Source organism: Rhinoraja longicauda, chromosome 13 (genome assembly GCF_053455715.1).
Source record: "Rhinoraja longicauda isolate Sanriku21f chromosome 13, sRhiLon1.1, whole genome shotgun sequence".
NCBI lineage: Eukaryota > Metazoa > Chordata > Chondrichthyes > Rajiformes > Arhynchobatidae > Rhinoraja > Rhinoraja longicauda.
Genome location: NC_135965.1, coordinates 47,605,500 through 47,632,748, shown reverse-complemented (window position 1 = coordinate 47,632,748; position 27,249 = coordinate 47,605,500).

Here is a 27,249-nt window from a genome sequence, read left to right as displayed (position 1 = left end):
TTTTAGCTCTCTCACTGAGGCAATCAGCTCATCTGGTTCAGCTGGGCAGCAATCAGTGTCAGCAGCAATCAGTGTCAGCAGCAATCAGTGTCAGCAGCAATCAGTGTCAGCAGCAATCAGTGTGGGTTTTGTAGTCTTTTGCTGGCAGCCATGATGGTTTGTAGTCCTTGTTGCATCCACCGGGAGGAAATGTATCTCCCCTCTATGACTCTGCCTCTCATGATATCACAATGTGTTTATGCTTTATTCTTAATTGTTAACTGTATGTTTGTGTTGTCATTTGTGAGCGGAGCACCAAGGCACATTCCTTGTATGTGCACATACTTGGCCAATAAACTTATTCATTCATTCATTTTTGTGTCTATCTTCGCTTTTAACCAGCATCTGGAGTTCCTTCCTACACACCTAGATTACCCATTACACATTTGGCTGAGCCAAATGCACTTTGAGCTGACCGTTATATTTTAACAATTAAACTATTCAAAACAGTTTATATGTAAATCTGATCTTCACTATTCCAAGAATTTTATTTCTGGTTACTTGCATTACAGAAAACATTTCTATCCATCTCACGTTATTTGTTCAGGTCCTTGATTATTCTCTCAGTGGCCCCTGCTAAACCCTTGCTCTGCTTGCTTAGAATAATTATTAGCGTTAACTCCGAGACAATCAGCTATTAGTTCTTGCTGAAATGGTCTTTAGTGCAGCCTGGGCAAGGAAGGCTTGGATCCCAGGCACGATTCCACCACTTGATAGCAGAATCCTTCACGGTGGCGAGCTCCGAATAATTCCATTGCAAAGTCAGCATCAGAATACTTTCAAAACATTCCTTCTGGAATACAAACATGACTGCTTCTCAGCAGGGCCAAACAAAACTCATTCTCAACACCGCGACTAATTCTGAAGACACAAGGAATAGCAAATGCTGGAATCCTGAGCAAAACACAGAGTGTTGGAGGAACTCAGTCGGTCAGGCAGCATCTGTGGAAGGTCCTGACCCGAAATGTCATCTTGTCCATGTTCTCCAGAGATCCTGCCTGACCCGCTGAGTTACTCCAGCACTCTGTGAAACGTCACCTATCCATGTTCTCCAGAGATGCTGCCTGACCCGCTGAGTTACTCCAGCACTCTGTGAAACGTCACCTATCCATGTTCTCCAGAGATGCTGTCTGACCCGCTGAGTTACTCCAGCACTCTGTGAAACGTCACCTATCCATGTTCTCCACAGATGCTGCCTGACCCGCTGAGTTACTCCAGCACTCTGTGTCTATATCAGGTGACATTTAGCGTGGGGACTCTTCTTCAGAATCTGAACCGTCCTAACACCAACTAGAGAGCGGACCTGATCCACCATCCACCTCATTAGTGATCCTCAGACTATCTTTAATGAGACTTTATTGGACTTTATCTTGCACTCAATGTTATTCCCTTTATCCTTATCCGTACACTTTAAATGGCTCGATTGTAATCGTGTATTGTCTTTCCGCTGACTGGAAAAGTTTTTCACTGTACCTCAGTACAGGTGACAATAAACTAAACTATAGAATATGAATGGAGAACAGAGTCTGAAGTTTTGGTCTCCTAATTTGGTCTCCTAATTTGAGGAAGTTTTGGTCTCCTAATTTGAGAAAGGACATCCTTGTAATTGAGGCAGTGCAGCGTAGGTTCACGAGATTGATCCCTGGGATGGCGGGACTGTCAAATGAGGAAAGATTGAAAAGACTAGGCTTGTATTCACTGGAGTTTAGAAGGATGAGAGGGGATCTTATAGAAACATATAAAATTATAAAAGGACTGGACAAGCTAGATGCAGGAAAAATGTTCCCAATGTTGGGCGAGTCCAGAACCAGGGGCCACAGTCTTAGAATAAAGGGGAGGCCATTTAAAACTGAGGCGAGAAGGAACTTTTTCACCCAGAGAGTTGTGAATTTGTGGAATTCTCTGCCACAGAGGGCAGTGGAGGCCAAATCACTGGATGGATTTAAGAGAGAGTTAGATAGAGCTCTCGGGGCTGGTGGAATCAAGGGATATGGGGAGAAGGCAGGCACGGGTTATTGATTCTGGATGATCAGCCATGATCACAATGAATGGCGGTGCTGGCTCGATGGGCAGAATGGCCTCCTCCTGCACCTATTTTCTATGTTTCTATGTTTCTATGAGACCCTTCTTCACACTTTGCAAAATGCTGGAGTAACTCAGCGAGTCAGGCAGCATCTCGGGAGAGAAGGAATGGGTGACGTTTCGGGTCCAGACCCTTCTTCAGACTTCTTCAGTCACCCATTCCTTCTCTCCAGAGATGCTGCCTGACCCACTCAGTTTCTCCAGCATTGTCCGTCTCCCTTTGGAGTTACTGTGTTGTTCCCCTCCTGCCCGACATCAGGGCTGCCTCAGCCAGTCTGCTCCTTGGCTCTCGACGTTGCTAGACTCATCGATTCATGAAAGGCTAACTCACAGCGAAAGGCTTGTTTCAACGAAAGACCATTACGGATGTAAACTTGAGGTACAGACTGTTTACTTAGTTCGCCAAGTGTGTTTTCCAACCATTCAGCACTACAAGAATGTTGACGCATGCCCAAACTAAAGGAAAACATTATTAGTGCCGCCTAATTGATTTTTCTGAGTGACATTTGGAGATAGTTGGTGGTTAAGGTGCAAAGAAACAAAGAATCCCTTCAGTGAAGGCAGACGTTGGCAGGTTACTCATTATATCATCACATCCAAGACAAAGCACCCGACACAGACCTGCTTTGATGGACAAATGTGTCATAGAGCCGTAGAGTCAGACAGCGCAGAAACAGGCCCCTCGCCTCAGGTTGCCAACTGTCCCGTAATAGCCGGGACATCCCGTATTCATGTAACATAGAAACATAGAAAATAGGTGCAGGAGGAGGCCATTCGGCCCTTCGAGCCAGTACCGCCATTCATTGTGATCATGGCTGATCATCCACAATCAGTAACCCGTGCCTGCCTTCTCCCCATATCCCTTGATTCCACTAGCCCCTAGAGCTCTATCTAACTCACTTAAATTCATCCAGTGATTTGGTCTCCACTGCTCTCTGTGGCAAAGAATTCCACAAATTCACAACTCTCTGGGTGAAAAAGTTCCTTCTCACCTCAGTTTTAAATGGCCTCCCCTTTATTCTTAGACTATGGCCCCTGGTTCTGGACTCCCCCAACATCGGGAACATTTTTCCTGCACATAGCTTGTCCAGTCCTTTTATAGTTTTATATGTCTCTATAAGATCCCCTCTCATCCTTCTAAACTCCAGTGAATACAAGCCTAGTCTTTTCAATCTTTCCTCAAATGACAGTCCCGCCATCCCAGGGATCAATCTGGTGAACCTACGCTGCACTGTCTCAATTACAAGGATGTCCTTCCTCAAATTAGGAGACCAAAACTGTACACAATACTCCAGATGTGGTCTTACCAGGGCCCTATACAACTGCAGAAGAACCTCTTAACTCCTATACTGAAATCCTCTCGTTATGAAGGCTAACATTCCATTAGCTTTCTTCACTGCCTGCTGTACCTGCACGCCAACTTTCAGTGACTGGTGTACAAGGACACACAGGTCTCGCTGCACTTCCCCCTTACCTAACCTGACACCATTGAGATAATAATCTGCCTCCTTGTTTTTGCCGCCAAAGTGGATAACCTCACATTTATCTATATCTTCGGTTTCCTCCCACACTACAAAGATGTATAGGTTTTAATTGGCTTGGTATAAGTGTAAAATTGTCCCTCGTGTGTGTAGGATAGTGTTAATGTGCGGGGATCGCTGGTCGGTGTGGACTCGGTGGGCCGAAGGGCCTGTTTTCGTGCTGTAATCTCTAAACTAAATTAAACTAAATACAAGAAGAGACATTAACAGAACTGGCTGTTTTCTTTTACTGTATCTTTTAACCAAACTAAACTAAACTCACCTCACCCCTCGGCCTCCAAAGGAAGAGGTCCCAGCCTATCCATCCACTCCCTGTAACTATAGCCCGCAGTCCCAGGTGATACGCATCCTACACGCCTGTCACAGAAGGCCTCCTACCTTTTGAACAAATCCCACTGCCTTGGAGACTGTCAGTGGGACGTGAGATCACATTCATTCCAGTCAGCTGCTTCCACGGTCTGATTGTCAACATACTATTTGAATATTAATATGGATTGCATAAGCCTTGTAAGATTTGAGAAGTTTTCCCTCATTTGGAAAGCAACACCAAACCAAAGAGCTGCAGTTTGGACATTTTAAACGAGAGACTGGGGCTGATAGCGGAGAAAGGCTGCGGTCAGATTAACAAAGGATGTCACAATCTGTGGGTCCTAAAATGGCCGCAGGACCTCGTGACCAGCCACAAAAAGTAAAAACCTTACATCCCAGTCTCTAGGTTTCTGCAAAGCTACGGCCAGAACAAAGGATGGGTATTGGCCATGCAGAAACCTACGAAACCAGGTCGGAGTCCAGACACTGGGGCGCTGACATCAGCATACTCACAATGCCCCAAGCCGACCTAAACAGTTCATCTCAGTGAGGGGGCGCAATAGCCCATAGAAAACTACCTGGTAGGTGATGGGAAACCAGTTAACACCCATCACCTCACAATGAAATCCCAATTTACACCGTCTGGCCATCCCCGGTATCCCCGAACATAAGCGCAGATCAGAAGAAAACCTCATACATATCTTTTTGAACAAAGAGATTCCAAGATCTGGCGGGAGATAGGACGGGTCAGAAACAGTATAACTGTTAGGAGGAGGGGGAGTTCAACGAGATCTGGGTGTCCTAGTGCATCAGTCAATGAAAGGAAGCATGCAGGTACAGCAGGCAGTGAAGAAAGCCAATGGAATGTTGGCCTTCGTAACAAGAGGAGTTGAGTATAGGAGCAAAGAGGTCCTTCTACAGTTGTACCGGGCCCTGGTGAGACCGCACCTGGAGTACTGTGTGCAGTTTTGGTCTCCAAATTTGAGGAAGGATATTCTTTGCTATGGAGGGCGTGCAGCGTAGGTTCACTAGGTTAATTCCCGGAATGGCGGGACTGTCGTATGTTGAAAGGCTGGAGCGATTGGGCTTGTATACACTGGAATTTAGAAGGATGAGGGGGGATCTTATTGAAACATATAAGATAATTAGGGGATTGGACACATTAGAGGCAGATAACATGTTCCCAATGTTGGGGGAGTCCAGAACAAGGGGCCACAGTTTAAGAATAAGGGGTAGGCCATTTAGAACGGAGATGAGGAAGAACTTTTTCAGTCAGAGGGTGGTGAAGGTGTGGAATTCTCTGCCTCAGAAGGCAGTGGAGGCCAGTTCGTTGGATGCTTTCAAGAGAGAGCTGGATAGAGCTCTTAAGGATAGCGGAGTGAGGGGGTATGGGGAGAAGGCAGGAACGGGGTACTGATTGAGAGTGATCAGCCATGATCTCATTGAATGGCGGTGCTGGCTCGAAGGGCTGAATGGCCTCCTCCTGCACCTATTGTCTATTGTCTATTGTCTATTGCCACTACTTTTGGGTGAAAAAGTTAAGTCAACTCGAGAAGAAAACATGCAGGGAACGCAAGCAGGCAAGTCAAGAAGTAAAGTCAAGAAGCGCAGAGAAAACCGGGTTCGAAGTCAACTGAAGTCAAGAAGAGAGTCAGAAGGAAGTCAAACGAATGCAGGAGGAAGAAACGACAGGCAAGGAGAACGGATGCAAGAGAGAGGAACAGGCACGCAACTCGAGAAGAAATACTGCAAAACGAACAGCCAGTAACCCCAGTAATAGCCCCATGGTGAGCATGGACTCCAAATCCTACATATCCTGGACATAGTTTAGTGTAGAGGGGAGGGTGGTTTGAATAAACGTGGGTGTGTAAAAGAGTGTGTGTTGGTCAATTTTGCGATGTGTCGTACGTTCCCCATCTTACAGTCGTGTATATGTCTTATAGAACTGTGTGTGTTTTATGATTCATAGTTATAAGTATTCGTGTCATTCGGTATGTGTTTTATAGACATGTATTATAGAACTGTGTAAGTATTCGTGGACAATAGTCCCAAGTGCTGAATAAAAGCCTTTTCATTTAAACCCTGGTTTTCAAATCTGGTCTGGTTGAATTATTCTGCACTATAAGAGCTCCTGCATCTAAGTCCAGTGTCTAGAACCGTAAGGGGTGAGTGGGTCGAACCATTCACGGGGAACCAGTGTGCACGGCCTGGTCAAGGGATCAGAGCAAGGCACGGGGACCTTAGGTCGGGCGAAAGCTCGGCGCAGAAACCCCTTACAGCCTTCATGCTGTGCTGCAAATTGAATTAATCAAGGACCACTTACACCTCGATTATTCCCTCTTCTCCCACCAGGCAGAAGATACAAAAGCTTGATTGCGTGTACCACCAGACCTAAGAACAACTTATTCCCCTCCGTTATCAGACTACTGAGGGTCCCCCCTCAGTCTGAAGACAGGTTCTCTCCCGAAACGTTACATATCCATGTTCTCCAGAGATGCTGCCTGACCCGCTGAGTTACTCCAGCACTCTGTGAAACGTCACCTATCCATGTTCTCCACAGATGCTGCCTGACCCGCTGAGTTACTCCAGCACCTGGAGTACTGTGTGCAATTTTGGTCTTCTAATTGAGGAAGGTCATTATTGCTATTGAGGGAGTGCAGCGTAGGTTCACCAGGTTAATTCCGGGGATGGCGGGACTGACATATGATGAAAGAATGGGTCGACTGGGCTTGTATTCGCTGGAATTTAGAAGAATGAGAGGGGATCTTATAGAAACATATAAAATTCTCAAAGGATTGGACAGGCTAGATGCAGGAAAAATGTTCCCAATGTTGGGGGAGTCCAGAACCAGGGGCCACAGTTTAAGAATAAGGGATAGGCCATTTAGGACAGAGATGAGGAAACACTTCTTCACCCAGAGAGTTGTGAATCTGTGGAATTCTCTGCCACAGAAGACAGTGGAGGCCAATTCACTGGATGTTTTCAAGAGAGAGTTAGATTTAACTCTTAGGGTTAAAGGAATCAAGGGATAGGGGGGGAAAGCAGGAACGGGGTACTGATTGAGAATGATCAGCCATGATCACAGTGAATGGTGGTGCTGGCTCGAAGGGCCGAAGGGCCTCCTCCTGCACCTAATTTCTATGTTGCTATGTTTCTATGTTTCTACGTTTCTTACATTGATCATATTTACATATTGGATAGAGTGGATGTGGAGAGGATGTTTTCACTACTGGGAGAGTCTAAGAATAGAGGTCACAGCCTCAGAACTAAAGGGCATTCCTTTAGGAAGGAGATTTTTTTTTAGAGATACAACGTGGAAACAGGCCCTTCATCCCATCGTCCATGCCAACCAACGATCCTAGCACATTAACGCTACCCTACAGACACTAGGAACAATTTACACTTACACCAAAGCCAATTAACCTACAAACCTGCACGTCTTTGGAGTGCGGGAGGAAACTGAAGATCTCGGAGAAAACCCACGCAGGTCACGGGGAGAACGTACAAACTCCGTACAGACAGCGCCCGTAGTCGGGATCGAACCCGGGTCTCCGGCGCTGCAAGCGCTGTAAGGCAGCAACTCTACCGCTGAGAGATGAGGAGGAATTTCTTTAGCCAGAGGGTGATGAATCTGTGGAAGTCTTTGCCACAGAAGGCTGTGGAGGCCAAGTCAATGGGTAATTTTACGGCAGAGACAGATAGATTCATTGATTAGTTCGGGTGTCGGGGGTTATGGGGAGAAGGCAGGAGAATGGGGTTAGGAGGGAGAGACAGATCAGCCATGATTGAATGGCGGAGTAGACTTGGTGGGCCGAATGGCCTGATTCTGCTCCTATCACATGATCGTATGACACACAGACTGTTTCCTCCTGCAGATATGGTACCGAGCCCAAGCATGTCATTTGTAAGATCAACAGTATTGTATACCGTAGAACTTTGGAATTACATTTGTACAAAATGTTCTGGAGGGATTGCAGCTTTACGATGGAATGCCTAAAACTCACATCCCAATTAAAGAGTATATTTTGAAAGCGATATTTATGATCAGGCTGCGCTCATGAACAAGAGATCAGCTCTAAATAAAAGGCAACTTTAAAGCTAACCGGAATTTGACCTGCAGAGTGCTTCGTTTCTTTCCTGCAGCCTTGCCAAAGTAAGTAGAAAATAGTTTGGATATCGCTGGAAAAATATATATCGTGGTGGCAGAAAGTTGGTGGGGTTTGAATAGAGGGGTCTTACATCGTGTATCTTGTTACAGTTTGCGTCTTGATCTTAGCCAATCCATTTGGTAAAATGTATGTCGTTCCTCTCATCTTTTGACACTGGTGTTGTTTTCTGCAGCTCGTCCACACATGGACCACACATGGGTCATCTTCGGTACGGCAAATTAATTTGAGGATTGTGATGCACAAATATATTATTCTTTCCCCATGTGTTTTGTGACCAGATGCAGTTGAGATGTCAGGAAGGCAGCCCAGATCAACACACAAACCAACCTCCCTTCCATTGACTCCATTTATACCTCATCATCAAGGTGACCAGTCTCACCCCGGCCGCTCCCTCTTCTCCCCTCTCCCATCGGGCAAAGAGGTACAGAAGTGTGAAAACGCACACCTCCAGATTCAGGGGCAGTTTCTTCCCGGCTGTTATCAAGCAACTGAACCATCCTACCACCAACCAGGGAGCAGTCTAGTTTAGTTCAGTTTAGTTTAGAGATACAGCGCGGAAACAGGCCCTTCGGCCCACCGGGTCCGCGCCGACCAGCGATCCCCGCACACTACACCCGCTAGGGATAATTTTTACATTTACCAAGCCAATTAACCTACAAACCTGCACGCCTTTGAAGTGTGGGAGTGAACTGAGTGTGGGAAGATCTCGGAGAAAAACACACGCAGGTCACGGGAGGAACGTACAAACTCAGTACAGACAGAACCCGTAGTCGGGATGGAACCCGGGTCTCCGGCGCTGTGAGCCCTGTAAGGCAGCAACTCTACCGCTGCGCCACCGTAACGCCCATATTGTTATTGTGTTAATGTGTTAATGGGCCTGTTCAGCTTCAGCCAGGAAACATAGAAGCATAGAAACGTAGAAAATAGGTGCAGGGGGAGGCCATTCGGCCCATCGAGCCAAAAACGCCATTCATTGTGATCATGGCCGACCATCCACAATCAGTAAACCTGTGCCTGCCTTCTCCCCATATCCCTTGATTCCACTAGCCCCTAGAACTCTCTTTTAAATTCATCCAGTGATTTGGCCTCCACTGCCCTCTGTGGCAGAGAATTCCACAAATTTGCAACTCTCTGGGTGAAAACGTTTTTTCTCACCTCAGTTTTAAACGGCCTCCTCTTTATTTTTCGACTGTGTGGCCCCTGCTTCTGGAAATCTCATTGTTCAGTTGTTGGTGGTACATTAAACTGATGCCAGGCTTTCTGGGAGCATTGTCATTTGTCGTGAGCAAGTCCGCTTGCAGAGTGCCTAACCCCTGCCTTTAAACACTCTGGTCTCCATGCACAAACACGCTACGCCACACTACGCCACACTCCTCCACCATCGTCAAGATGCCGTGCAGTCCCTGATAAGTCAAGCTGTGATATAATCATATGTTTACTGGTTTAGGCAGTGAAGCTTACATTGCCAAAGCAAAATGCATCAGCTTTCCATCCATAGCAAATTGATTCAGGTGAGCTCAGCGAGTCGTTGATGAACACATTGCTGAGGAGCAGGGGATGAACTCTGTGCAAGGGGACTGGCAGAGAAACAACAACAACATGTCTCAGTGTAGACACCAGGGAGGGAGGACACCAAGTGCTGGAGTAATGCCTGGCCAAGCTGGCCGTCCGCGAGTCACGGCGCCAGGCGGAAGAGGGCTCTGCCCGAGCCGGCTGCCTGCCCCTTTTCCGGGGTTACGTCCGTCCGCGCCCGGGTGGGGTTGGAGAGGGACCGCGCGCTGTCCAGGGGCACCCTGGGGGATTTCCGGGACCGCTGGGGTGGGGGGGGAGGCATCCTGGACAAGGAGAGTAAGACAGTTGTATAATAGTTCATTGTTTGTCTTGTATTATGGTGGTGGGTTCAGTTTTGGTTTTAAGGTACTGGATATATTATTTTAATATTTGAATAAATATTTTAGATTTTTTTTTTAAAGTGCTGGAGTAACTCAGCGGGTCAGGCAGCATCTGTGGAGAACGTGGATAGGTGACGTTTCACTCAGTGTTGGAGTAACTCAGCGGGTCAGGCAGCATCTGTGGAGAACATGGATAGGTGACGTTTCACAGAGTGTTGGAGTAACTCAACGGGTCAGGCAACATCCTGGTGAATCTCTTCTGCACCCTTTCCAACTTAATCACGTTGTGATGGGTACAATAGAAACAGTTCACTGCACAAGGCATGTACACGATGCAACTTCAATTCTGCCTGGTGTAAATAGGAACTGCAAATGCTGGTTTATACCAAAGATAGATACAATGTGCTGGAGTAACTCAGCGGGTCGGGCAGCATCTCTGGAAGACATGGATAGGTTTTGGTTCGGGACCCTTCTTAAGAATGATCTTTGATTACGTTAACAGCTTCTCTGAGGCTGCTTTGTCTTAGAGGAGGTCTCAACCTGATTCAGATTTGAATGTAGCGCGAATCACCTCAGAAACTGCAGAGTTGTAGATGTAGCCCAGCCCATCACACACACCACACTCCCCACCATTGTAGATGTAGCCCAGCCCATCACACACACCACACTCCCCACCATCGACTCCATCTACACTTCACGCTGCTTCGGGAAAGCAGCCGACGTAATCAGAGACGTGTCCCTGTCCCACCCCGGCCATTCTTTCTTCTCCCCGCTCCCGTCCGGCAGAAGGTACAGAAGCTTGAAAGCGCGCACCACCAGACTCAGGAACAGCTTCTTTCCCCTCTGTTATCAGCCTTCTGAATGGCCCTTCCATAAGCTAGGGCACTGTCCGATTCACCTCTACCCCATTGCGGACATTGGACTTTGTCTGTGGAACTGATGCGCTACGATGCTGAGAACTATATTCTGCACTCTGTATCTCCCCCTTTGCTCCACCTGTTGTACGTGAGTTTGGCTGGACTGTATTTATGTGTGGTATCATCTGCTCTGGCCGGATAGCATACAGAACAAAGCTATTCACTGCACCTCAGTACATTTGACTATTATAAACCTACAGTTCAGGAGAGGGACTACAAGAATGTACCTCCAATTGTTGAGAGTTGAACTGCCTGTTGACACAGCTGTCTGTGGGTGACGTGGTCTACTTAGTTTGCATGTATGGATATTACTAATTCACTGCACACAGCTGTAGGTCGCTCCAGTCATTTAAAAAAGACAACAATGAAAACATATTGCATTTTTAAAAGACAACAATGGAATCTCTAGAGGGCATTGGAACCTCATGCCTGGACTCCACTGGCCTCCACAGTTGGAGAGTTTGCCCATTGCAAGATGCATGTGATGATGATTGTTGGTGCGGAGGTGAAATCAAAGTGTATCTGTGAGATTATAACGCAGCACGGAGTCAGAGTATTTGGAGATGAGAACGTGACAAACTGGAATACAGAGCGGGCGGTGCAGGTTTCACAGTGAGACGCAGTGTTGCAGGAGGGTCGCCCACTGTCCCGTGTTAGCCGGGACATCCCGTATTTTGGGCTAAATTGGTTTGTCCCATATGGGACCGCCCTAGTCCCATATTAGGTCTGGACAACGCTGTAGTCCCGGATAATGAAGGACCGGACAGTGTAGGTCCGGACTATGTAGGCCTGGACAGTGTAGGCCGGACAGTGTAGGCCCGGACAGTGTAGGCCGGACAGTGTAGGACAGGTACAAACAGTGTAGGTACGGACAGTGTAGATAGGACAGTGTAGATACGGACACTGTAGGTACGGACAGTGTAGGCCCGGACAGTGTAGGCCCGGACAGTGTAGGCCCAGACAGTGTAGGCCCGGACAGTGTAGGCCCGGACAGTGTAGGCCCAGACAGTGTTGGCCCAGACAGTGTAGGCACGGACAGTGTAGGTGCGGACAGTGTAGGTGCGGACAGTGTAGGTACGGAGAGTGTAGGCCCGGACACTGTAGGCCCAGAGGCCCGGGCGCCGCCTGACGGAGGTTGCTTAGCAACCCGCCTTCCGGCCCGGGCGGCCGCCATTGGTGGAGCGGGAGCACGTGGCCGCTGGCTGGGTGAGGTCACGCGGGGCGCGTGGCGGTGACGTCACCTTGTCCCGTATTTGGGAGTGAGATAGTTGGCAACCCCTGCTCCAGAGTTGGAGAGTTTGCCCATTGCAAGATGCATGTGATGAGGATTGCTGGAACGGAGGTGAAATCGAAGTGTATCTGTGAAATTATAACGCAGCACGGAGTCAGAGTATTTGGAGATGAGAACGTGACAAACTGGAATATAGAGCACGGTGCAGGTTTCACAGTGAGACGCAGTGTTGCAGGAACAAGGCCGCAGCGAGTATCCTGCTGTATAAATCACTGGCACATTGGCCAGGGCATTCAGTAACCACATGTAGCTCATCGTTCAGCAAAAGTTAGTCCACTTAAAAAGTGTTCTAAAGCATTCGAAAGCTGCCACAGCTAATTTGTGTTGTAAGACACGGCCTGAATGTTGTTGCTCTTATTTGGAACTTCATTTCAAAAATGCTGGCTTGTTTATCACGCTTTTCCCTGTAAGTCCCACTTCTAACATCACTTGGTTCCAGCTATTAATGTGGGGACTTCACTGGCAGCCATGACTAAATCCTATTTTTCCATTCTCCGGAAATCCAACAGGAAAATTCAATGCACACATATATGTTGAAAGACTGGAGCGACTAGGCTTGTATACACTGGAATTTAGAAGGATGAGAGGGGATCTTATTGAAACATATAAGATTATTAAGGGGTTGGACACGCTAGAGGCAGGAAACATGTTCCCAATGTTGGGGGAGTCCAGAACCAGGGGCCACAGTTTAAAATAAGGGGTAGGCCATTTAGAACTGAGATGAGGAAAAACTTTTTCAGTCAGAGAGTTGTGAATCTGTGGAATTCTCTGCCTCAGAAGGCATTGGAGGCCAATTCTCTGAATGCTTTCAAGAGAGAGTTAGACAATAGACAATAGACAATAGACAATAGGTGCAGGAGTAGGCCATTCAGCCCTTCGAGCCAGCACCGCCATTCAATGCGATCATGGCTGATCACTCTCAATCAGTACCCCGTTCCTGCCTTCTCCCCATACCCCCTCACTCCGCTATCCTTAAGAGCTCTATCCAGCTCTCTCTTGAAAGCATCCAACGAACTGGCCTCCACTGCCTTCTGAGGCAGAGAATTCCACACCTTCACCACTCTCTGACTGAAAAAGTTCTTCCTCATCTCCGTTCTAAATGGCCTACCCCTTATTCTTAAACTGTGGCCCCTTGTTCTGGACTCCCCCAACATTGGGAACATGTTTCCTGCCTCTAATGTGTCCAATCCCCTAATTATCTTATATGTTTCAATAAGATCCCCCCTCATCCTTCTAAAGTCCAGGTTAGATAGAGCTCTTAAGGATAGCAGAGTCAAGGGATATGGGGAGAGGGCAGGAACGGGGTACTGATTGGGGATGATGAGCCATGATCACGGTGAATGACAGTGCTGGCTCGAGGGGCCGAATGGCCTCCTCCTACACCTATTGTCTATTGTCTATTGCCCCACATTTCTGACCTCACAGCCAAGTCTCCCAGAAGATCTGACAAAGATTTTTTTCACAAATACATTGCCCTTCAGCAGGTTTTGTCAATTTAGTTTTAGTTTTGAGATACAGCGTGGAAACAGGCCCTTCGGCCCACCGGGTCTGTGCCGACCAGCGATCCCTGCACACTAATACTATCCTACACGCTCACCTCCAGTTTATTTGAAAACGCACACCTTCAGATTCAGGGACAGTTTTTTCCCGGCTGTTATCAGGCAGCTGAACCATCCTACCACAACCAGAGAGCGGTGCTGAACTACTATCTACCTCATCGGTGACCCTCGGACTATCCTTGATCAGACTTTACTGGCTTTACCTTGCACTGAACGTTATTCCCTTATCATGTAACATCTGTACACTGTAAATGGGTCGATTGTAATCATGCATTGTCTTTCCGCTGACTGGTTAGCACGCAACAAAAGCTTTTCACTGTACCTCGGCATATGTGGCAATAAACTAAACTGAACTAAACAGTTCCTTCCTGCACAGGAATGATGCCATGTCCAATCCTGCACCGAGCTCCTCACTCAATCAGTTCAAGTCCATGGTTTAGATTTCTTAGATTTAGATTTAGAGATATAGCGCAGAAACAGGCCCTTCGGCCCACCGGGTCCGCGCCGCCCAGCGATCCCCGCACACTAACACTATCCTACACCCCACTATGGACAATTTTTACATTTGCCCTGCCGATTGACCTACACACTTGTACGTCTTTGGAGTGTGGGAGGAAACCGAAGATCTCGGAGAAAACCCACGCAGGTCACGGGGAGAACGTACAAACTCCGTACAGACGGCGCCCGTAGTCAGGATCGAACCTGAGTCTCCGGCGCTGCATTCGCAGTAAGGCAGCAACTCTACCGCTGCGCCACCGTGCTGCCGAGAGGAGTTGCTCCTCTCTCGCCCCCAGCCCCCAGCACCTCAGGGGAGTGGGGACCTCTGGCTGGGCTTTACAATCCACAACCTTCACACCCGCTTCTCTGGACTTGCCTCACCGATCCTCCAAATGAAGTGCAAGCTCTCGGTTCCCCAGCAGTTTGAGGTTTGAAGCAGAAGTAGCTTGGAAGCCAGCCCGTTTAAACAACACCTGTGGAACCACTGTACCCTTGCACGTAGGGGTTGCCAACTTCCCCGCTCCCAAATACAGGACAAAGGGTGACGTCACCGCCCCGCGCCCCCACGTTACCTCACCCGGCCAGCGGCCACATGCTCTCTCCCGGCCCGGGCAGCCGCCATTGGTGGAGCGGGAGCACGTGGCCGCTGGTTGGGTGAGGTCACGTGGGGCGCGCGGGGCGGTGATGTCACCCTTTGTCCCGTATTTGGGAGCGAGGGATTCGGCAACTCCGAAGGAGCACACACTTTACTGAGACACCTCGCTGGCTCTGCGCTAGCACGGCAGAGTGGCACATTGAGGGGGTTTGTGAGTGGGGCGCAGGTTTGGTTCGTTAACCTCTGGTACAGTGTTCAGTTCTGTACAGTCCGGCAACAATCTGAGCCACAGAGAGCAGGCACGGTGTGTGTCACAGTCCCCAGACTGTCCTTGGCCCTCCTTTGCTCAAACAAAGGAAAGTTTCTGCAGGTTAAAATATGATGTTGTAGAAACGTCAGCCTTGTCAAAAACACCAAACTTGTCATTTATGTTTTCAGGCAATTATTGTTATTATTGGTTGTGCTGTTCAATTTGATTTATTTATGCTGATCGCTGCCTTTGGATTCTTGAGAAACATGACAGTGTGAGAATGACTTAGAGAAAGACCCACCCAGAGTGCTGGGCTCCTGGTTGTGTTTGTACCTTCTCCCCGTGACCTGCGTGGGTTTTCTCCGGGTGCTCCGGTTTCCTCCCATGTGCCAAATACGTGCAGGTTTGTAGGTTAATTGTCCCTAGTGTGTGTGGGATAGTGTTAGTGTGCGGGGATCGCAGGTCGGCGCGGACCCGGTGGGCCGAAGGGCCTGTTTCCACGCTGTATCTCAAAACTAAACTGAACTAAAGCCTCATTCGCACATCATCTATATCTTCATTGTTTTAAATCAGTTCCCAAAATCCCAATTGACCATTCTCAGTTTACATTGACGTTAGTCCAAGGCTGACTCCTTGCATGCCATGAATAGACAACGCTCTGCCAACTCTGCTGGAGAAAGTCTACAGGTCAGGCAGCATCTGTGGAGGCAGTGGAACTCTTCACTAATGCCACGAAAGGGAAGATGTACACGCATCTGTTTTAGTGCAGAGCTGCAGATGTCAGCAAGAAACAGGAGATGCAAGGAACTGCAGACACTGGTTTACAGACAAAGACACAAAGTGCTGGGGGAACTCAGCGGGTCAGGCAGCATCTCTGGAGAACATGGATAGGTGACGTTTCGGGTGTGGTCTGAAGAAGAGTGTTGAGAATGAGGTTGAGAGGGAAAGATAGATCAGTCATGATCGAATGGTGGAGGATACATGATGGGCTGAATGGCCTAATTCTGCTGCTATGTGTTATGATCTTGTGATGATCTTATGATCATAGAAACATAGAAACATAGAAAATAGGTGCAGGCCATTTGGTCCTTCCAGCCAGCACCGCCATTCATTGTGATCATGGCTGATCATCCACAATCAGTAACCCGTGCCTGATGAGGAGGTAGTTGAGGCTGGGACTATCCCATGGATAGGTGACGTTTCACAGAGTGCTGGAGTCACTCAGCGGGTCAGGCAGCATCTGTGGAGAACATGGACAGGTGACGTTTCACAGAGTGCTGGAGTAACTCAGCGGGTCAGGCAGCATCTGTGGGGAACATGGATAGGTGACGTTTCACAGAGTGCTGGAGTAACTCAGCGGGTCAGGCAGCATCTGTGGAGAACATGGATAGGTGACGTTTCACAGAGTGCTGGAGTAACTCAGCGGGTCAGGCAGCATCTCTGGAGAACATGGACAGGTGACGTTTCGGGTCAGGACCTTTCTTCAGACTAGCTGAATCACTCCAGCACTGTGTGCGCGCGTGCCTGCAAGAAACATTTTGCTTAGCCTGAACAAATATTCTAAACTCCAGGTGTGAGTGGGCGAACTCTGCCTAAAGTACAGCTGCCAGAAGTACAGCTTAGAGGAGGTCCTAATGATGGGATCAAGAGTCTTATTAGCATCGCAATACATTTGACCTATGCTTGTTGGAGATCCATAAACCTGTCAAAGTCAACTGACACAAGGCAGTGTGCACTATCGTGGACTTTGCTTTTTATGGTCTGCACATTTCCTTTATCCTTAATAGCCTTTTGCTGGCGAACGGTGTTTCTGATAGATTCCTTGCAACAAAAAGGAACCTTTCTCCCAGGGTTTACACCCTCCTGTTGGAACAATGTGCACCACATTGAAATGGACGTCTGTGAGGAAACTGAGTAAATAAAACTCTGCTTTCCATTTCTATTATTTTTGGATGGCCGTGCTGGTAATCATCTTCCTACAACAGCTGGAAGCTTCCCCTGCACGGGAACCAAATGGAAATTATCGCAATCTGATCGCAAACCATCGCAAAGACTTGCAAAGGAAAAATAATGCACTTTGCACAAAGATCAATGGACATCAATGGTACATCTTTGATCAAACCCTCTCCTTCGACAAACACATCAAACACATCACAAAGACAGCCTTCTTCCACCTCAAAAACATTGCCCGTCTCCGTCCATCCCTCTCCTCCACAGCTGCAGAAACCCTCATCCACGCCTTCATCACCTCCCGTCTGGACTACTGCAACAGCCTCCTCTATGGCGCACCCTCAAAAATCATCAGTAAACTTCAATACATTCAAAACTCCGCTGCCCATCTACTCACCCACACCCCGATCCGTGACCATATCACCCCCGTCCTTTACAAACTCCACTGCCTCCCCATCCCCCAGAGAATCCAGTACAAAATCCTCCTCATAACCTACAAAGCCCTCCATAACCTGGCCCCATCCTACCTGACCGACCTCCTCCACAGGCACACTCCCACCTGCACCCTCAGCTCTGCTGCTGCCAATCTCCTATCCCCCCACATCCAGACCAAACTCAGATCCTGGGGGGACAGGGCTTTCTCCATCGCTGCTCCCACCCTCTGGAACTCACTACCCCAAACCGTCAGAGACTCCTCCACACTCACCACATTCAAAACATCACTGAAGTCTCACCTGTTCAGTACTGCCTTCAACCACTGAAGGTCACCTCACCTTCTGTCTCCTTTCTCTGTTCGTTTACTTATTTATCTATTTATTCACTTCCCTATGTTCTCTAAATCCCTGTAAAGCATCTTTGAGTATATGAAAAGCGCTATATAAATGTAATGCTTTATTATTATTATTATAAGATCATGAGAGGAATAGATCGGGCAGACGCACAGAGTCTCTTGCCCAGAGAAAGGTGAATCGAGGACCAGAGGACATAGGTTCAAGGTGAAGGGGGAAAGATTTAATAGGAATCCGAGGGGTAACTTTTTCCACACAGAGGGTGGTGGGTGTATGGAACAAACTGCCAGAGGAGGTAGTAGAGGCAGGGACTATCCCATCGTTTTAGAAACAGTTGGACAGGTACATGGATAGGGTGGGTTTGGAGGGATATGGACCAAGCGCAGGCAGGTGGGACTAGTGTAGATGGGACATTGTTGGCCGGTGTGGGCAAGTTGGGCTGAAGGGCCTGTTTCCACGCTGTTTCACTCTATGACGGTAATAGACATACCGACATCCACTGAGTGCAATATAGGGATTAACAGTGTCAATAGGGCGGCACGGTGGCGCAGCGGTAGAGTTGCTGCCTCACAGCGCCAGGGACCCAGGTTCGATCCTGACTACCGGTAGTGTCTATACGGAGTTTGTACGTTCTCCCCGTGACCTGCGTGAGGTATTCACCAGGTGCTCCCACACTCCGAAGACGTACAGGTTTGAAGGTTAATTGGCTTCAGTAAAATTTGTTAATTGTCACTAGTGTGTGTAGGATAGTGTTAGTGTGTGGGGATCGCTGGTCGACACGAACTCGGTGGGCCGAAGGGCCTGTTTCTGCGCTGTATTTCTAAACTAAACTAATTATTTGGCAAAAACAAAGTTGGTGCACAATGTTCCAAATGAGATACAGGTACTTATAACATCTATAAACTGGTGATTGTAAAAGTAGTGTAATGCCCTAATAATGATTGTACAAATGAAAGCAGTTAATTAAAATGTACTATTGAAGAGGAGATTCTCTTACTTCATAATACCGCTGATATGATGAGCCGTTAAATATGTGCGATTGCCACAGAAGGCAGCGGAGGCCAATTCACTGGATGTTTTCAAGAGAGAGTCAGATTTAGCTCTTAGGGCTAACGGAATCAAGGGTTATGGGGAGAAAGCAGGAACGGGGTACTGATTTTGGATGATCAGCCATGATCATATTGATTGGCGATGCTGGCTCAAGGGGCCGAATGGCCTACTCCTGCACCTATTTTCTATGTTTCTATGTTTCTACAACCCCTGAGACCCGCGATAATCAAGAATCAGGTTTCTATGTAGTTAGCTCGATAGAACTGATCAGCAGGATAAAGAAGGTATTTATTCACAAAATGCTGGAGTAACTCAGCAGGTCAGGCAGCATCTCAGGAGAGAAGGAATGGGCGACATTTCGGGTCGAGACCCTTCTTCGGACTAAAGATATGCCTTTGATATTTTCATAACCACTCTTCAATGAACAGCATTTCAAGCACTTCCATCTAATGCATTAACATCAGGTTCGTACATTCCCATCAATGGCTCTGCTTAGAATTTCCTGCAACTGAATTGGTGCAACTATAATAGCAAAACAACATGTAGGAAAGAACTGCAGATGCTGGTTTACACCGAAGATAGCCACAGAGTGCTGGAGTAACTCAGCGGGTCAGGCAGCATCTGTGGAGAACATGGATAGGTGACGCTTCACAGAGTGCTGGAGTAACTCAGCGGGTCAGGCAGCATCTGTGGAGAACATGGATAGGTGATGTTTCACAGAGTGCTGGGGTAACTCAGCGGGTCAGGCAGCATCTGTGGAGAACATGGATAGGTGACACTTCACAGAGTGCTGGAGTAACTCAGCGGGTCAGGCAGCATCTGTGGAGAACATGGATAGGTGACGTTTCACAGAGTGCCGGGGTAACTCAGCGGGACAGGCAGCATCTCTGGAGGGAGGGGAGACCCTGATGTTTCGGGTCGAGGACATTCTTCAGAAAATCTCGGAGAAAACCCACACAGGTCACGGGGAGAACGTACAAACTCCATACAGACGGGTTAGGAGGGGGAGATACATCAGCGATGATTGAATGGCGGAGTAGATTTGATGGGCCGAATGGCCTAATTCTGCTGCTATCACTTATGACCTTCTGAACAATTCTAGGTGAACAAGGGTAATGCAAACGTTGAACCAAACGATGCCTTCTGCCTCCCATGAAGAAGGCTCCTGTGAAATATTCTAATTGTTCACCGTTCTTCTGCAGATGAACACGGCCTCCCATTCAAAAACAGGTCAGGACTGCAGGTCCAATAACTAGCAGAGTCTCGGTAAATCCCTGGTAAAAGATTGTGTTGGTAGCTTCACGTATTCAGCCAGAAATATTCCACTGAACGTGGACGGCAATCTCCGCAGGAGAATATTAGTCATCCGCATGTGGTGTACATTCTGCCTGGTTCTGACATTGTGTGCCTAATCCTGTCATCTCCTCAGATTCCTACATAAACCAGAGTAACATAACAGTTTGTTAAACTCTGACAGACCCCGTGAGTTTTTGTGCGGGGGTCATTTTATGGTCTGTGCACACGGTACGCTTGTGTCAGACAATAACCTTCCGTGTTGATGGATAACCAGGCTGGTACGTAGCCTCTTGCAGATTGGGCATGTCAGTGGTTTATTCCCAGTAGATCCAGCACGGTGGCACAGCGGTAGAGTTGCTTTTTCCTCACCTTCGTTCTAAATGGCCAACCCCTTATTCTTAAACTGTGGCCCCTTGTTCTAGACTCCCCCAACATTGGGAACATCTTTCCTGCCTCTAACATGTCCAACCCCTTAATAATCTTGTATGTTTCGATAAGATCCCCTCTCATCCTTCTAAATTCCCATGAATACAAGCCTGGTCGCTCGAGTCGATTTATAACCAGGTTAAACCTGGAAACACACACCTCGTGTAGCAGTTGTATAAGACGTTGGCGAGACCGCATTTAGAATATTGTGTTCAGTTCTGGGCACCGTGTTACAGGAAAGATATCGTCAAGCTTGAAAGGGTTCGGAAAAGATTTACGAGGATGTTGCCAGGACTAGAGGGTGTGAGCTACAGGGAGAGGTTGAGCAGGCTGGGTCTCTATTCCATGGGGCGCAGGAGGATGAGGGGAGATTTGATAGAGGAGTACAAAATCATGAGAGGAATAGATCGGGTAGATGCATAGAGTCTCTTGCCCAGAGTAGGAGAATCGAGGACCAGAGGACACAGGTTCAAGGTGAAGGGGAAAAGATTTAATAGGAATCTGAGGGGTAACGTTTTCACACAGAGGGTGGTGGTGTATGGAACGAGCTGCCAGAGGAGGTAGTTGAGGCTGGGACTATCCCATCGTTTAAGAAACAGTTGGACAGGTACATGGACAGGACAGGTTTGGAGGGTTATGGACCAAGCGCAGGCAGGTGGGACTAGGAGGCTGGGACATTGTTAGCTGGTGTGGGCAAGTTGGGCCGAAGAGCCTATTTCCACACTGTATCACTCTATGACTCTATGACTCCAGATTCAGGGACAGTTTCTTCCCGGCTGTTATCAGGCAACTGAACCATCCTACCACAACCAGAGAGCAGTGCTGGACTACTATCTACCTCTTTGGCGACCTTCGGACTATCCTTGATCGGACTTTGCTGGCTTTACCTTGCATTAAATGTTCTTCATCATGTATCTGTACACTGTAAATAACTCGATTGTAATCATGTATTGTCTTTCCGCTGAGAGGATAGCACGCAACAAAAGCTTTTCACTGTACCTCGGCACATGTGACAATAAACGAGACTGACCAACTAACCTCGGGTGCTGTCTGTGTGGAGTTTGCACGTTCTTCCCGTGACCGCGTGGGTCTCTCCAGGCGCTCCGGTTTCCTCCCACATCCCAAAGACGTACGGGCTTGCAGGTTAATCGGCCCCTGTGTAGATGGCCCCCTAGTGCGCAGGGAGTGGATGGGAAAGTGGGACAACATAGAAGTCGTGTGAACGTGTGATCGCTGGTCGGCGCGGACTCAGTGCGACCAAGGGCCTGTTTCCACGCTGCATCTTTTTAGTTTAGATTTTAGTTTACAGATATAGCACGGAAACAGGCCCTTCGGCCCACCGAGTCCGCACCGACCAGCGATCCCCACACAGGAACACTATCCTACACCCACTAGGGCCAACTTACAATTACACCGAGTATACAAACCCAAGCCAATTAACCTATAAGCATGCACGTCTTTGGAGTGTAGGAGGAAGTTCTCGGAGGTCACGGGGAGAACGTACAAACCCCACACAGACGGCGCCCGTAGTCGGGATGGAACCCGGGTCTCCGGCGCTGCATTCGCTGTAAGGCAGCAACTCTACCGCTGCGCCACCGTGCCACCCAAATCTCTAAAATTAAATTAAAAACCAAACCATAGTGATGTTCCTTTTCTAACAATATCTCATTGTTTGCGCGGTGTGGATAGCGGTGACTAAATCTCACTGAGTGCCAGTGGTATTATTGGATATTTGTGTATCGTGTATCTGAACGGCAGGCAGGCTGGCCAGGATTCCACATTCCATTAGCCTGATGGTGCTGCATTGTGTCAAATGATGTACAATCAACAGCAGTCATTAACAACTTCAACACCATTAATAATGAGTCATTATTTGCGGTGTTTATGCTTCATTGATGATTATTACTCACCCACAACCATAATTCTGTAATATTAATTTTGTGGCATTTTTTATTAGAACAGTCGACAAGGATCTGAATAAAAAAAACAATGAATTAAAAAAAACAATGAATAAAAAAAACATACACTGTGCAAGGGGAAGGAACTGCAGATGCTGGTTTAAAATCGAAGGTTGACACAAAATGCTGGAGTAACTCAGCGGGTCAGGCAGCTTCTAGGGAGAGAAGGAATGGGTGACGTTTCGAAATTTAGAAGGATGAGAGGAGATCTATACACTGGAATTTAGAAGGATGAGAGGAGATCTTATCGAAACGTATAAGATTATTAAGGGGTTGGACACGTTAGAGGCAGGAAACATGTTCCCAATGTTGGGGGAGTCCAGAACAAGGGGCCACAGTTTAAGAATAAGGGGTAGGCCATTTAGAACTGAGATGAGGAAAAACTTTTTCAGTCAGAGAGTTGTGAATCTGTGGAATTCTCTGCCTCAGAAGGCAGTGGAGGCCAATTCTCTGAATGCATTCAAGAGAGAGCTAGATAGAGCTCTTAAGGATAGCGGAGTCAGGGGGTATGGGGAGAAGGCAGGAACGGGGTACTGGTGGAGAATGATCAGCCATGATCACATTGAATGGCGGTGCTGGCTCGAAGGGCCGAATGGCCTCCTCCTGCACCTATTGTCTATTGTCTATTGTCTATTGTCTCTGGCGCTGTGAGGCAGCAGCTCTACCCGCTGCACCACCACTAGGCCGCCCAGAAATTCATGTGCTGGAAACATCCATAACTTTGTATATTTTGGTTCTTCGATGGGCTCGGGTCCTGGGACTTTGAGGTAATCGATTGAAATAATAACATGTCCTTTTTCATTGATTCAGATGTTTGTAATTCCCTGTTTCTGCACTTGCCGCGTTCAGGAACTCTCCGGAAACAAAAGTGCAAGCGAACAGAATTCACAAGTGAGCTGTTTGATTGATAGAATGTTAGGACTTTATTCCTTGGAGCACAGGAAGCCGAGGTGGTTAAAACCATGAGGGGAATGCACAGAGTGAATTGACTGAGTCTTTTTGCCCAGAGTAGAGGGAGCAAGAGGATAGGGGTTTAAATGTGAGTGGAGACAGATTTAATAGCAACCTGAGGGGTGATCTATTAACTCAGTGAGTGGTGGGTGTGTGGAACGAGCTTCCAGAGGAGGTCGTTGAGGCTGGGACTATAGCAGCATTTAAAAGACACTTGGACAGGTACATGGATAGGACAGGCTCAGAGGGATATGGGCCAAATGTGGGCAAATGGGACTAGTGTAGCTGGGGCATCTTGGTTGGCATGGAAACCCATGTTACCTAAAAAGGGGAAGCAATTAAATAGGGCGGCACGGTGGCGCAGCGGTAGAGTTGCTGCCTCACAGCGCCAGAGACCCGGGTTCCATCCTGACTTCGGGTGCTGTCTGTACGGAGTTTGTACGTTCATCCCGTGACCGCGTGAGTTTTTAAATCAGGGATCTCCGGTTTCCTCCCACACCTCGAAAGACATGCAGGTTTGTAGGTCAATTGGCTTGGTATAAATGTGAAATTGTTCCCTAGTGTGTGTAGGATGGTGTTAGTGTGCGGGGATCGCTGGTTGGCACGGACTCAGTGGGCCGAAGGGCCTGTTTCCGCGCTGTATCTCTAAACTAAACTAAAACATTTTTAAAGACATTTGGACAGGTATATAGATAGGAAGGGTTGGGAAGGATTTGGGGCAAAAGCAGGGAAATGGGCTTGGCCCAGTATGCCAACTTGGACAGCATGGCCAAGATGGACCGAAGGGCCTGTGTCCATGCTGTACAGCTCTATGTCTCCACTCTGGGATAATTTGACTACTCAATAGTTCTACTCAACAACCAACGTCTGTAGTCTCTTTTTTGCTCTGGGGTTTATTTTCACCCACATGTTTAGTGAACCCATGTAATGGTGTATCCTTATCGTTTTGATGTGTTTATGCTTTATTCTTAATTGTTAACTGTACATTTGTGTTGTCGTTTGTGAGCGGAGCACCAAGGCACATTCCTTGTGTATGCACATACTTGGCCAATAAACTTATTCATTCATTCACTGTTGTGCCTTTTGTGCTTGAAAAATGCCTGCTGACCGCACAGTTACAAGACTGCATCATCAATTCGCCATTACATAGATCTACAGGGCCACCGAGCAGTCAACACCTAAACATACTTGGCATACCTAATGCATTGATTCTGTTTAAATTTTATCCACTCTCACAGATTGCCTCGAGCAGAAATAAAAAAATGCACAAAGATAGATTAGAAATTAATGAGGTTTCTTCCCAAACAAAATTAGCTGTAAAATGAAGTACTGAAGTTCGTAGAAAACAATTTGACGTCACTTTTACAAAAGTTACAAGCAATACAATGTCTTCGCCATTACCAGTGTAGTGAAGGTATTTGGCAAACTTGCCTTCAGCGGTAGAGTTGCTGCCTCACAGTGCCGGAGACCCGGGTTCCATCCTGACTACGGGTGCTGTCTGTACGGAGTTTGTACGTTCTCCCCGCGACCTGCGTGGGTTTTCTCTGGCTGATCATCCACAATCAGTAACCCGTGCCTGCCTTCTCCCCATATCCCTTGATTCCCCTAGCCCCTAGAGCTCTATCTAATGCTCTTTTAAATCCATCCAGTGAATTGGCCTCCGCTGCCCTCTGTGGCAGAGAATTCCACAAATTCCCAACTCTCTGGGATTTGGATGGATGCCCCCATCTAAGCTGTTCCCACTTGCCCATGTGTGGCCCACATCCCTCTATAAACCTTTCCTATCCATGCACCCCTCCAAATATCTTTTACGTGTTGTTATCGGACCAGCCCCAACTAACTCCTCTGTCTGGCAGCTGGTTCCATCCACCCACCACCCTCTGAAGAAGTTGCCCCTGAGATCACTGTTAAATTTTTCCCCTCTCACCTTAAACTGGTGCTCTCTAGTTCATGATTTCCCCTACTCTGGGGGAAAAAGGCTCTGTGCATTCACCTTAACTGTTCCCCTCGTGATTTTATCCACCTCCATAAGATCACCCCTCAGGCTCCTGCGCTCCAAGGAACAAAGTCCCAGCCTGCCTCAACCTCTCCCTGTAGCTCAGGCCCTTAAGTCCTGACAACATCCTCATGAATCTTCACTGCACTCTTTCCAGCTTAATGGCATCATGCCTGTAGCAGGGTGACCAAACATATATTTCATGTAACATCCATAATATTCAAATACGTTCAATATATTGAAAAACATGACTACAATTCAACAAAAAAATACCAATAAAATGTCAATTTGACTTCAAAAGGCCAAAGAAATGGAATCTGACTTGTTGGACCAGTCTAAACCCTGAACATTTAGAGTCATAGAGTCATAGAGTGATACAGTGTGGAAACAGGCCCTTCGATCCAACTTGCCCACACTGGCCAACAATGTCCCTGCTACACTAGTCCCACTTGCCTGCGCTTGGTCCACAACCCTCCAAACCTGTCCTATCCATGTACCGGTCCAACTGTTTCTTAAACGATGGGATAGTCCCAGCCTCAACTACCTCCTCATCAGGCATGGGTTACTGATTGTGGATGATCAGCCATGATCACAATGAATGGCGGTGCTGGTTGGAAGGACCAAATGGCCTGCACCTATTTTCTATGTTTCTATGTTTCTATGATCATAAGATCATCACAAGATCATAACACATAGCAGCAGAATTAGGCCATTCAGCCCATCATCTCCAAAGACGTACAGGTATGTAGGTTAATTGGCTGGGTAAATGTAAAAATTGTCCCTAGTGGGTGTAGGATAGTGTTAATGTACGGGGATCGCTGGTCGGCACGGACTTGGAGGGCCGAAAAGGCCTGTTTCCGGCTGTATATATATGATATGATATGATGTATCCTCCACCATTCGATCGTGACTGATCTATCTTTCCCTCTCAACCTCATTCTCAACCCAACACCCTTCTCCAGACCACACCCGAAACGTCACCTATCCATGTTCTCCAGAGATGCTGCCTGACCCGCTGAGTTACTCCAGCACTCTGTGAAACGTCACCTATCCATGTTCTCCAGAGATGCTGCCTGACCCGCTGAGTTACTCCAGCACTCTGTGAAACATCACCTATCCCTGTTCTCCAGAGATGCTGCCTGGTCCGCTGTGTTACTCCAGGAGTGATCTCTCTCGTTTATAGCATTCATCGTTCAGCTACTCACTGCCTTCGTTACCCAGAGCATCAATCAGCACCGTCGGTTTGTATTGAAGAATAATGTCAAATCTACCTGATTAAGATCTACACACTAGTTTAATGCGATGAAATTGAGAACCCTAAATCTTCAAACATCTGTTCTGTAGAGCTCCATTAACAAATCTTTTTAATTCCCTTTACGTTAACAATTCAGTGCCTGGAGCCATGGATCAGCCACGTTTGAAAGCTCGTCGATGACCGCTCACCTTCTGTAAAATGTTACTCAATAATTCACTAAAGTGAAACCTAGCGGAGGGTTTTCTGAAACATCTTTGATCACGGCTGGAAGATCATAAACAAATAAGAGCAAGAACTCTTCGCTAACATCTGCTGCAAATTGGTGACAGATGGACTGTAATAAGAGCACTCCATCAAACATAAGCAGCAGACACTGCTCGGTCAAACCTCTAATAAGATCATGGTGAAAGGTCCGCATCATCTCCACTTCCCACCCT